At 46.8% G+C, this 13,884-nt stretch overlaps 1 pseudogene; it reads right to left on the reverse strand.

Moving 5' to 3' along the window:
• Positions 1-311: 311 nt before the first annotated feature.
• Positions 312-13,884, reverse strand: part of LOC123439552 — a 29,812-nt pseudogene continuing 16,239 nt past the window's right edge.

Here is a 13,884-nt window from a genome sequence, read left to right on the forward strand (position 1 = left end):
TTGTTCAGTAAGTCTCGACACTTCTTATGAAACATCCATTTTGTTTATGTGCTTTTATTACACCATGGTTTGTTTGAAGTTATTCATACCTCTTTGTGCCTCCACTTGCTAAGATAAACATACATTTATCCGGAAAATTAGTTTAGAAGATAAAAATGCATATTTGGATGGATTTTGGCAGCTAGGGGCACTAGCCAGCACATTCAAAACAATATATTTTCCTCACTACTCTTGAGTTTGACCCTTTAGCTATTTTTCATATAAACAGGACAAGACAACCTTGTTGTACTATAGGCTCTTTCCCTTTATGTTCACACTGGAAAAGATATCTTATAACCATCTGTATCAAGCATGTACATCCGTCTTGTTTCCCATTTCTTGAATCAATAGCCTTGTGTTGTTATATGAAGAACCTTCCTCATCGAAAGCCCTCCTTGCCTTAATGGCACACTCTTTTGCTCTCACCCTCAACTCCTTTGCAGTCTCCCCCTCATCCATCAGGGTGTTCACTCCACGGCATCTCTTGTAACCATAACCTCTTGGTTTTCACTTCCCCACTGTGTAACTCCTTGCACTCCAACCTCCACCCCGATTTTTAGCACATCCACCACTAACTTCTCATTCACAAACTGCTCCGCAAAGTGCGGCCATGTGATCATGGGCACACCTGCGCAACTGCCCTCTATTGTTGAGTTCCACCCACAGGCCACAGTGCGTAACAAATCCTCCAATGGCTTGGTGCCACAGGATCATCACTTGTGGCGCCCAGCCCCTTAGGATCATGCCTCTGTTTTTGACACGCTCCTCAAACCCATTTGCGAGCCATTCCTCGACTTCTGGAAGCTTAGCTCCTGCTTTTTGTTAGACGACATGTGTTTGTATCATACATGACTTGTATAACACGTATAGGTGTACGTGTATGTTAGGATCTCTCTCTATCCCATTGTGTTTAAACTGTAGATAGATAAGAGTAGATTGATCTTAAACCACCCTTGATGTATATCTCTTCGGCTTATGCCGCCTATATAAACATGCACGCGTCCCTGCTAAGAGCATACGCTTCCAGCCTTTTCCACATGGTATAAGAGCCTACCTCTTGCCATCGACATGTCTTCTTACTCCTCGAGCTCCACCATGGCTGCTTCCCTTGCTGCGCTAGGCCACACCATCACCGAAAAGCTAGCTAGGGACAATTTTTTGGTGTGGAAGGCACAAGTTCTTCCACATATGCGCGCTGATGGTCTCATGGGCTACCTTGATGGCACCATGGCCGAGCCGCCCGCTGTTTTAACCACCGAGACTGATGTTGCAGGGAAGAAGGAGATCTCGTCGACTCCAAACCCTGCCCATGTCCTCTGGTACACGCAGGATCAACATGTCCTCACTTTTCTCCTTGCTTCCATGTCCCGTGATGTTCTCCTTCACGTGCACTCCCTGGTCTCTGCAACCGGCGTCTGGACAGTGATTCAGCAAATGTTAGCGTCCCACTCCAGGGCGCGCCACATCCAGCTCCGGGGGCAACTCGGCAACACCAAGAAGGGGGACTCACCCGTCGCCCTCTACTTCACCAAGATGAAGGGGTTTGCGGATGAGATGGCGGCAGCAGGGAAACCCATCGACGACGACGAGTTGGTCTCCTATATCCGGCAAGGACTGGACTCCGACTACAACTCGTACGTTGCCGCCCTCTCTTCTCGTCCCGAGGCTGATCAAAAGATCGGCCTTACGGAACTATTTTATCTGCTCAACACGGCGGAGGCGCGCATCGAAGCACAAAACGACAACATCACCAACTCCTTCTCCATCAACCTCGCCTCCAAGGGGGGCTCCCGCAACAACACCGATGCCCACTCGTCTGGCCACGAGGGTGGAAACAACCCTGGTTCCGTCTACCGTGGTGGCGGCGGTGGCTTCTTTCCCAACGCTGGTGCTCCTCCTCCTTCCGGCGGAAGGGATGAGACGTGCCAGATCTGCAAGCACCAGGGGCATGCTGCCTGGCGTTGTTTCAAGCGCTATGACAAGAACTTCAACCCTCCTCCCAAGCGTCAGGGTGGTGGTGGTGGAAACAGCGGCGGTGGTGGAAACAACGGCGGCGGTGGCACCAAATCCACCAATACCGTCTCTGCTGCCTACGGTGTCGATACCAATTGGTATCTCGACACCGGAGCTACGGATCATGTGACCGGTGAGTTGGAGAAGCTTGTTGTTCATGATCGCTACACTGAACCGGAGCAAATCCACACCGCAAGTGGTCAAGGCATGGAGATTAAACATGTTGGTCATTCGCTGCTTCCTACTCCACATAAACCTTTACACTTAATCAACATCCTTCATGTTCCCAAGTCCAAGAATCTTCTCTCTGGTTTTCAACTCACAAAAGATAATGATGCTTATCTTGTTGTTTACCCGGAATTCTTTTCTATTCACGATCAGGAAACGGGGGGCACAATTCTTCATGGGCCGAGTAAGGATGGGTTGTACCCTGTTGCTACTGGCCAACCGGTTGCTCATGGACGTCATATCCTTGGAGCAATCAAGCCATCCACGTCTAGGTGGCATAGACGCCTAGGCCATCCCTCCTTTCCTGTGGTGCAGCAGATTCTTCGCAATAATAGTCTTCAAGTGTCAAATAAAGTAGATCATCATCTTGTGTGTGATGCTTGTCAAATGGCTAAAAGCCATCAATTACCTTACTCTCGTTCAACTAGTGTTTCTCAAGCTCCTTTAGAGCTCATTTATTCTGATGTTTGGGGCCTTGGGCCTCTTTCAGTTGGTAGAAAAAAACACTATGTCAGCTTCACCGATGATTTCAGCAAATTTAGTTGGCTTTATCTTATCAAACAAAAATTAGATGTCTTCCAAAAATTTCATCTTTTTCAAGCACTTGTTGAACGTTTGTTTGCCCGCAAAATCATTGCTATGCAAACCGACTGGGGTGGTGAGTATCAAAAGTTGAATCAATTCTTTCAACGTCTTGGCATTACACACCATGTATCATGCCCTCATGCTCACCAACAAAATGGTTCTGCCGAACGTAAGCATCGCCACATTGTAGAAGTTGGTCTTTGCCTCCTTGCTCATGCATCCATGCCTCTAAAATTTTGGGATGAGCCCTTCTCTACGGCGGTCTATCTTATAAATCGTGTTCCTAGTCGTGTTATTCACAATCAAACTCCTTTGGAACGTCTTTTTGGTCTCACACCAAACTACACCTTTCTTCGTATATTTGGCTGTTCTGTTTGGCCTAATTTGCGTCCTTTCAATAAACATAAACTTGAGTGTCATTCAAAACAATGTGTTTTCATTGGCTACAGTGATCTAGATAAAGGATATAAATGCCTTGATGTCTCAACAGGGCGGGTCTATGTGTCTCGGGATGTTATTTTTGATGAGCACATTTTTCCCTTTGCATCTTTACATCCCAATGTCGGAGCTCAACTCCGTGCTGAACTCGTGCTTCTTCCACCCACCCTTCTAAATCCATCAAGTCATCTTACACCTCCAGCAGTCCAGAATGACCCCATGGCAATTTCCAATACTTATGCACCCACCTCTACTAACAATCTGCAGGATTCGGTAGGTGCTTCTCATGATTTTATGCACACTAACCCTCCTGCAGATATGGTGGCCGCAGAAAATCCAGTGTTGCAGGTCTCGGGATCGTCAGCCGCAGCACCTGTATCAGAAAATCCGGGGCTACCGGCCTCGGGATCGGCTGCTGCAGCACCTGGATCCACTCCGGGTTTCGTGCGCCAATCTGGTGCGGGTGCCGACCGGTCCCCCACGTCGACAACGCGTCAGGACTCGACGCGTTCGTCACGCGCCGCAGCAGCGGGGCCAGCGCTGTCCCCTGCCTCGGGCTCGGGCGACTCCTCCAGACGTGGCGAACCGATGCTGGCCGACACGGCCGATTCTTGTGCGGGGCCCGCTATCTCGCCTGGCGCGTCGCCTGTGCACTCCGAGATGGATTCTCCCGCGCCCGCTGTCTCCTCTGGATCGCTGCCTGCCTCCGATTTGCCATCCGACGCGGTATCCTCTGATTCTGCGCTGGCACATCGTGTCCGGCAACACATGCAACTAACGCCACCAGCGCCTCGACCTCCTCGTGCTCACACTCGATCCCAAAGTGGTATTCTCAAACCCAAAGTTCATACCGATGGTTGTATTCGTTGGGGCTCTTTCTGTGCTACAGGTGAACCAGAAAAATCTCAAGGAGGCTATTGTTGATCCTAAGTGGAAAGCTGCTATGGATGAAGAATTTGGTGCACTCTTGTCAAATAAAACATGGCATTTGGTTCCACCACATCACGGACAGAATATCATTGACTGCAAATGGGTTTATAAGGTAAAAAGGCATTATGATGGTACCATTGATAGATATAAAGCTCGTCTAGTTGCAAAAGGTTTTAAGCAACGCTATTGAAAGGATCGATATGGTTGACTAGAGGGGGGGGGGGGTGAATAGGCAACAACCACTTTTTAATTAATCTTAACAAGTTAGGGTAAGCAACATAAGGGTTCACTAAAATGACAACAAAGAGGTGAACCTAGATGATGTTAACAACAAAGATAACTAAGACAAGTAAGAGATACACAACAACATAAGCATACACAATGTAAAGGTTAGAGATAACCACAAGTGGAACCAATGAAGACGAGGATGTGTTACCGAAGTTCCTCCCCTTTGACAGGAAGTACGTCTCCGTTGGAGCGGTGTGGAGGCACAATGCTCCCCAATAAGCCACTAGGGCCACCGTATTCTCCTCACGCCCTCACACGATGCGAGGTACCATGATTCCACTATAGGTGCCCTTGAAGGCGGCGACCGAACCTTTACAAACAAGGTTGGGGCAAACTCCACACAAAGCTTGGAGGCTCCCAACAAGACCACGAAGCTTCAGCACAATGGAATGTGGCTCCGAGGTGACCTCAACCGTCTAGGGTGCTCAAACACCCAGGAGTAACAAGATACGCAAGGGATTGGTGGGGGAATCAACTTTTCTCTTGGTGGAAGTGTAGATCTAGGCCTTCTCAACCAATCCCTAGAGAATCAACAAGTTTGATTGGCTAGGGAGAGAGATCGAGCACTTTTGAGCTTAGGGAGCAACAATGGAGCTTGGGAGGGTAAAAGGTGGGGTTCTAGAGCAAGAAGAACCCCTTATATAGTGGGGGGGAAATCCAACCATTTTCCCACTCACAGCCCGAGCCTAGTGGTACTACCGCTGGCAGCAGCGGTACTACCACTAGGCCCATGGTAGTGTAGATGCACTACCGGGCCAACCACCGCCAAGAAAGTCTTCGCAAAAAGTCCGACGAAGTACAGCCGCTAGGAAGGCGGTACTAAGTTCCTGGAGCGGTACTACCGCCAGCACAGGGGTACTACCGCCAGCTCCAGCGGTACTACCGCTGAGAGACCTTTTTGCTTAGAGGAGATAAACAGAGGCGGGAACCATTCCAAAGTTGCAGGGAAAGGGAAAGGAGGTAAAGTGTGTGCGTGCAAAATTGATTCCACCCAAACCTTTCCACTACGGGTCCCCTCTTAATAGTACGATGTTCCTATGACTCAAAGCACGAGAATCGTAGAGAACACCGTGCTTCTGTTCCACGGAGGGGGGGCGAGTCGTCTTGTGCCGTTGACATGTGTTATCTGAAATCTCAACACACACGATTAGTCCTTTGCGGTAGTGTCATCAATCACCAAAATTACTTAGGCATAAATATGCCCTAACAATCTCCCCTTTTTTGGTGGATTGATGACAATACCGGATTTGCACAGTAAATAGCATGTGAACATAAAGATAGTGATAGAGAAAATTAAAGAGCATATGACTCACAACATATGATATAAATAAGTCTCACACTAGTCCAATACTCACATCACACAAAGCAAAGATAGCAGATAAGATCAAACCAAGTTCAATGCAAACATGATGAATATAAGCAAAGCTAAAGCAAAGCGCAAATCCAGCTCCTAGAAGCTAAAGCAAAGCGCTAATCTAGCTCCTAGACTCTCTCCCCCTTTGTCACAAGACACAAAAAAGGGGCACACCTAACGACACAGGTGGTCACTCCGCATCCTCATCATCCCCAGACTCGTCCGTGGCATCCGGATCGTCCTGCTCCTCCTCATTGTCCTCCTCAGACGCCTCCTCCTCTGCATCAGACCACTGATAACCTTGAGCCCACTTCCAATCAGACTCTGGAGTGATGTCGTCCTCTGAGCCGTTGGAGATATCAACATCAAGGGTCCTCAAGACACGCTTGTGCCTCTGACGGTTCTCCTTCTGGGCCACATGAGACTGATATTGTCCCTTGGCCTGCATACAGAAGAGAGCCTTCATTTTATCCTTCAGTTTCACTGGCCAAGATGGCATAACAGAAGAGCAGGACTGAGAAGTGGGGCCTCCTTCAGCAGCAGTCTCTGTGTCAGTGTCCATGTGATGAGACGAAGTGGATGGGTTGGCCCATTTGTCTTTGATACAGAGCTTGATAGGATCATGCACAAAGTAATCAGCCTGAATCGGGAACTCATTGATCAGATAGACTTCGTGCCACCTCTGGCGAATATAGGCAAACAAGTAGGGCCCGTAGATGGGAACCTTGCGGTTCATGATGCAGTTCCAGAGCTCATTGAACATCACGTGGGCAATATCGAGAGGGGCAGATTCCTTAGTCTTAGCCTCCTCACAGAGCAGAAGCATCTCAGCTAGATGACCATGCACCTCGTCAAAGTTGCCAATGCGAGGAAAGAGAGTGTTGCGGAAGATCCGATGCATGATATCCAGATGCTTGGGGAGCACACCTTTCTTCACATAAAGTTGTTGCAGCCTGTCCTTGGGGTGGCAGCAGATGAAGATGGAGCATGAGGACGCAACCCAAGAGGAGTTTCATCTCCGTGAAAGTCGACCTTGAGAAGCTTCATGAATTCTGACCAGGAACCTGTCATCTTCTGAGTACCGGTCATCCAAGTCATGGTGCGTTCGTCATCAGGTGCAAAGTGAACAGTGACATAGAATTGGGCCACAACATCTGGATCAAAGTCGCGCTTGAAGGTGATGATCTCTTTAATGCCAAGCTTGTCAATCAAAGAGAGAGCCTCACCAAAGTAATCCGGGTTCCGCTGAAGGTGAGCAAAGTCAATCCACTGCACTGGAACAAACATCTTCTTGAAGTGCTTGATGATGTCGTGATAGATCATGCAGTGATCCCGTGACCAAACATGCTCGACATTCTTGATCTGAGCCTTCTCTTCTAGATAGTGATTGCGGGTGCGGAACCGCAAAAAATCCCTAGGGGCATATTGCGAACGTTGATCCCCTTGGTCTTGTGAGCTGCCTTCTTGAAAGACTTCTTTTTGGGATTCAGACCGGAAGTGGCGGAGCCCTCTGGAGCATCTGGAGTGCGATACTGCTACGGTTGGGTCTCCCGTGGGGGATTCGAGCGGCGAGCACCACCTGTGACACACAATACACACACCGAAAAAAGAGCGATAGGAGGAGTCAAGGCAATGATCAAAAAGAAACAAAAGAATAAAAACACATTGCCAAACAAAACGGAAAATACCCTCGTGGCGGTAGTACCGCTACCCCTGGCGGTAGTACCGCTGGGGTCCTAGCGGTAGTACCACTACCCGTGGCGGTAGTACCGCTGGGGTCCTAGCGGTAGTACCGTCAGGCTGGCGATAGTACCGCTAGGGGGTTGACTTTCAGATCTGAATATAGAAAGACTCATAAGAACGACTAGATTGGATTTACGAGGGCCATGGCTACTACATAGAATCACTACAAGAACCACCATAGCCCTAATCGCATGGGGACCTCAGGAACATCTAGATAGAGGCATGCCTAGTCAAGAGGATTCAAGTTTTAGATCTAATCCAAAATAAGAGAAAAAGTACTTGATCTAAAACATGAAGAACCTAGGGCATGTCAAGATAAAAGCAATGAATCATAGGGCCTAAACTCCCCTAGAATATCTCCTTCATTCCATCCAAGAACAAAGCACAAACCATACCCATGGATCCAAATCACCAAGCTCCTAACCCTAGAACAAGAAAACACCAATCAAGAGAATAAAGGTAGGAGCTTTACCGGTGTCCATGGCACTTGATGGAGGAAGGAGGAGTGGAGCAAATCCTCCACTCAAGGGAGAGAAGGGGCTCCGCAGATAGAGATCCAAACGGGGGGACTTCGGGGTAGAGGGAGGAAGAGCCACGAGGAAGAAGATAGAGGGCAAAGAAAATGGGCTCCCCCTCCTTTATATAGCCGAAGGGGTACGGGCCAGCGGTAGTACCGCTGGGGACCTAGCGGTAGTACCGCTGACCTAGCGGTGCTACCGCTAGCCCTAGCTGTAGTACCGCTGGGGTCCTGGCGGTAGTACCGCTCCCCCTTGTGACAGCCCTAATAGCCCTAGTCAAGTCGTGGTAGACTGGGGTCCTGGCGGTAGAACCGCTATCCCTAGCGGTAGTACCGCTGGGGTCCTGGCGGTAGTACCGCTACCCTAGTGGTAGTACTGCTACCCCTGGCGGTAGTACCGCTCAAAATGGCACAACGAGACATATGATTCCATGGAAAAGACGTGGGCAACTACTAGTTAGTGTAATAAAAAGATAGCACCAGCAAGGTATACCGACTAGTCATTTTGTATCCTTTCTTCCATATGAGAGAAAGGTGGGGGTGGTGGCCGAGGCCACCTATGTTTGAGGCAAAGGTATGACACCGCGAAGAATTATCCTTGGGTTCATGACCAACGCTCGTCTTTGAAGCACAAGTGCCACTTAGTAATGGCCAACATGAAAGACTTGATCAATTTATGCATAATGGGTGCGAGGGAAAGTTCATTGAGAGAACAACACTCCCCCTATGTCCGTGCCTACATATAGATCAAGATCTAATGCATAGTGAGGTGCAAAGTGCCTAGTTTCAATCCACATTACTTGAATCAATGATATTTAGCTCATGCCTTAACTCCCAGAACCTTGCTTCATCTAGGGCTTAGTGAAAATATCTGCAACTTGCTCTTCAGTGTGGATGAAGTGAACCTCAATATCACCAAGCTTGATATGTTCACAAATGAAGTGATGGCGAATATCAATATGCTTGGTCTTGCTATGTTGCACCGGGTTGAGGGAAATCTTGATAGCACGTTGATTGTCACATAGAAGAGGCACTTTCTCACAAGTGACACCGTAATCCTTTAAAGTTTGCCTCATCCATAGCAACTGTGCACAACAACTTGCATCTGCCACATACTCAGCTTCGATAGATGATAGTGAGACATAATTCTGCTTCTTTGAAGACCAACTTACCAGTAAGTGACCAAGGAATTGGCATCCTCCAGAAGTTGACTTCCTCTCCACACAATATCCTGCCCAATCTGAGTCAGAATAGCCCACTAGGTTGAAGTTTGCTCCTTTGGGAAACCATAGACTAAAGTTGGGGGTATGAGCCAAATATCAAAAGATTCGCTTAACAGCCATATAATGACTTTCTTTTGGTGCGGATTGAAACCGTGCACAAATCCCTACACTCAACATAATATCTAGTCTAGATGCACAAAGCTAAAGGAGGGATCCAATCATGGAGCGATATACCTTTTGATCCACTGCTTTACCATTGGGATCACTGTCAAGCTTGCATCATGTTGGCATGAGAACTTGACCGGCTTGACATCTTCGAGCTCGAACCTTTTGAGCATGTCTTGAGTGTACTTGGCTTGTTTGATGAAGGTCCCTTCTAAGCCTTGTTTAATCTCGAATCCGAGGAAAAAGTTCAACTCTCCCATCATGGACATCTCAAATTTCTCGGTCATTAGTGCAGCAAATTCTTCATTGAAAGAAATGTTAGGAGAACCAAAAATGATATCATCAACATATAGTTGGCATATGAACAAATCCCCTTTAACCCTCTTAGTAAAAAGAGTGGGATCTATCTTCCCAATTTCAAACCCACGATCTTGTAACAACTCAGTAAGATACTCATACCACGCACGTGGGGCTTGTTTAAGGACATAGAGTGCCTTATTAAGTTTGTACACATGATTGGGGAGCTTGGGATGTTCGAATCCCGAGGGTTGTTTGACATAGACCAACTCATTTAAAGGACCATTAAGAAAAACACTGTTCACATCCATTTGCCGTAATTTGAAATTATGATGAGAAGCAAATGCAAGTAGCATGCAAATAGATTCTAGATGAGCAACAGGGGCAAAGGTTTCACCGTAGTCGATACCCTCGACTTGGGAGTAGCCTTGAGCCACCAATCTTGCCTTGTTTCGAATCACAATCCCATTGGCATCTTGCTTGTTTTTGAAAATCCATTTGGTCCCGATGACATTATGTTCCTCCTTTGTTCTTGGCACTAAATCCCAGACTTGATTACGCTCGAATTTGTTGAGTTCTTCATGCATGGCCATAAGCCAATCCTCATCATCGAGCGCTTCCTGTATCTATTGAGGTTCACAATACGAAACAAGTGCGTGATGCTCACAATAATTCCAAATCTGTTAACGGGTGGATAGTCCCTTTTTTAAACTGCCAAGTACATTCTTCATAAGATGTGACTTGACTCTCAGCTTGTTCGCAATCTTGGCTGCTCGACGCTCCAAGAGTTCTTCATTGGATAACTGGGGGGCATCGACTTGTTTACTTTGCTTGCCCTTGCGTCTTGGACCTCCCTTGGCACCAGCTTTTGGTGCTGCAGAAGGGAATTGCGAGACAGTATCCTGATCAACTTGATTTTTGACTTGAGCAGGTTCACTTGTTTGTCCTTGTACTTGTGGTTGCTCTTGATCTTGATCTTGTGCTTCTATTTGGTATGGATCTTGTAGTTGCACTTGATCTTGATCTTGATCTTGAGCAGGTTCGGAACCTTGGGGAAGTGCTTGTACATCATGGGACACATCACTATCGTTGGGCAATTGATCTTGACCTTGAGCTTGTTCAACTTGTTGAGGGTCTTCTCTTTGTTCATCGGAAGCGTGTGGGGCTTGTGAGGGTGATGGCTCCACTTGAGTAGAGCATTGTCCTTCTCCTTCGGCCACAAGGGGTTCCTCAATGGGGGGTATTTGACCAATCCCCATTCTTCTTATGGCTTGTGGAGGAATTTCATCACCTACATCACAAAGACCACTTTGCTCCACTTGGGAGCCATTATTTTCATCAAACTCCACGTTACACGTCTCCTCAATGAGTCCGGTGGACTTGTTGAGGACACGGTAAGCATGAGAGTTTGTAGCATAACCAACAAAGATGCCCTCTTGTGCTCTAGAATCAAATTTAGCTAAACGTGCACCTTTCTTGAGAATGAAACACTTACAACCAATTACTCAGAAGTACTTGAGATTGGGTTTGTTTCCGGTGAGAATCTCATATGGAGTCTTGTTCAAGCCTTTGCGGATATAGAGCCGATTGGACGCGTGACATGCTATGTTGATGGCCTCAGCCCAAAAGTTATATGGAGATTTGAATTCCGCCATCATTGTTCTTGCAGCATCCATCAAAGTCCGGTTCTTCCTTTCTGCCACGCCATTTTGCTGAGGGGTATATGGTGGTGAATATTGATGTTTTATTCCCTCATCACCTAGAAACTCGTCCAAGGTGTAGTTCTCGAACTCGGTGGCGTTGTCACTTCTAATCATCAAAATCTTTGCTTCATGTTGACGTTGAGCTTCATTAGCAAAGTTGATGACAGTTTGTTGAGTCTCACTCTTCCTCTTGAAGAAATATAACCAGGTGTATCTTGAGTAGTCATCAACAATCACCAAGCAGTACTTTCTACCTCCAAGACTATCAAATGATGGAGGATCGAAAAGATCCATATGGAGGAGCTCCAATGGCCTCTTAGTGTAAATGAGAGTCGTTGGACGATGAGAAATTTCATGAATCTTTCCTTCAATGCAGGAACTGCAAGCACGATCTCTAGCAAAACTCACATTTGTTAGTCCACGAATATGGTCCCCTTTGAGAAGACTTTGCAAACATCTCATATTGACATGGGCTAGTCGGCGATGCCAAAGCCAGCCCACATCAAATTTAGCCATTAGACAAGTCACAGTCTTAGTGGGTCGCTTTGAAAAGTTCACCACATAAAGACCATTTTCGACATATCCAACATAGGCTACTTTAAGAGTCTTGATTAAAGAAAGTGGAAAAACCCATAATTGCAAGTTGACGAACCGAAAGTAAATTGTAGGCAAGAGACTCAACAAGCATGACCTTCTCAATAGATAACTCTTGAGAGATGACCACCTTACCAAATCCCAATACCTTTGACGAGGATGCATCAGCGAGTTGGACATGGGTGGGCATGGATGGAGAAGGATGCACATCCACCACTAAGTCCTTGCTTCCGGTCATATGATTTGTTGCTCCACTATCGAGCAACCATGACACCCCACCGGAAGCAAACTCCTGCAATAGATCAAGGCTTGGTTTTAGGTACCCATTTTTGAATGGGTCCTTTAATGTTAGAGACAAGGGTCTTAGGAACCCAAATAGCCCATTCAATGGACTCATAGTAAGAACCAACAAATCTGGCATAAACATGCCCATCACCAGCACGACATAAAACATAGGAAGGATTGAGTTTGCCGGCTGTGTTAGTAGGAATGGTTTTGCCCTTCTTGACGTTACCATCGTCCACCTTGTTCCTGTTCACCTCCTGAGTCCCTTCGCCCTCTTTGACAAAGATGTCCATGAGGGTAGGGGATCGTTTGTTCCTGTTCCTCCGTTTTCCTTTTGACTTGGAGGTAAGTCCAAGTCCCTCCTTTCCTACAACTGTTAGAGCATATATCTCCATATGTGGTTTTGGTAATTGATGACAATTCCTATCGACTAATGGTTGGCTTAAGTTATATTTATAGGATTTGTCCATAGGCACTTCTTGAAGTCCATCTGTTGGGTTCAAGGAGTTTATATGATGACCAAGATGGTATTCAAGGTATTATCCAAAGAATGGTCATAGAGACACTAGGTTGATCAAGATCTCAGACAAAGAGTAAATCAAGATGATCAACACACAAAACGTATAAGATGTACCGAGAGGGATCAAGAGATCCCATGGTATGGTAAGCATTGTCTATTACGTGTTTTTGTACTAACCCATGGTCTTTGTGAGACTCCTATGTGGGGGTTAGGTGTGCTTCCATGGACTTGCGTCAAAAGGAAGGTCTCATACAACTCATGAAGGATGACGTCAAGTGGTGATCGTCATCAAGATTGTGGTGTGCAAGTTCAAGTGGATCATCACGAATATATCATTGAAACTATTGTTAATGATCATGTGTTAATAAGGATAAGCTCATGTGCTAACAAGGACAAGATCAAGATAAGCATTCCTGAGCACTACATGCTTGATTCTTGTGGATGTTCACATGGTGGACAAATGAAGATGAATACATAAGCTAGGTTTTCCACATTGTGTATGGGAGAGCTACTTGAAGACTGCACCATGTCTTGCTTTCAACTTGGGCCAAGAAGGAACAACAACATCAAGCTCAAGTGAAAGGGCTAACTCAAAGGTATCAGTCCCTTTGACGTTAGTGGTGCGGAGTGATGATGAGCGAATAAAAGTATACACTCAAGTATGGATCATCGGTACCCCTTTTACAATTCTTGAGTCTTTAGGGATCCCGCACTATTAAGAGGGGATCACAGGTTTTGCGATGAACTTGCTCAAACTACATCTCCACTGTTCTGCTCAGACCACATATTCTCTACTCTGTTCCTATCTCAAAACAGGTCTATTGCCTCGGACTTCCGGCTCCCTCCGGACGTCCGAGGGCCGGACGACCGGCAGGCTTCGGAAATCCGGAGCCCTCCACCAGAAGTATTTGAGTCATATAACTCGGAATTCCGGCTCCCTTCGGACATCCGAGGGCCGGACG

Source organism: Hordeum vulgare, chromosome 3H (genome assembly GCF_904849725.1).
Source record: "Hordeum vulgare subsp. vulgare chromosome 3H, MorexV3_pseudomolecules_assembly, whole genome shotgun sequence".
Lineage (NCBI taxonomy): Eukaryota > Viridiplantae > Streptophyta > Magnoliopsida > Poales > Poaceae > Hordeum > Hordeum vulgare.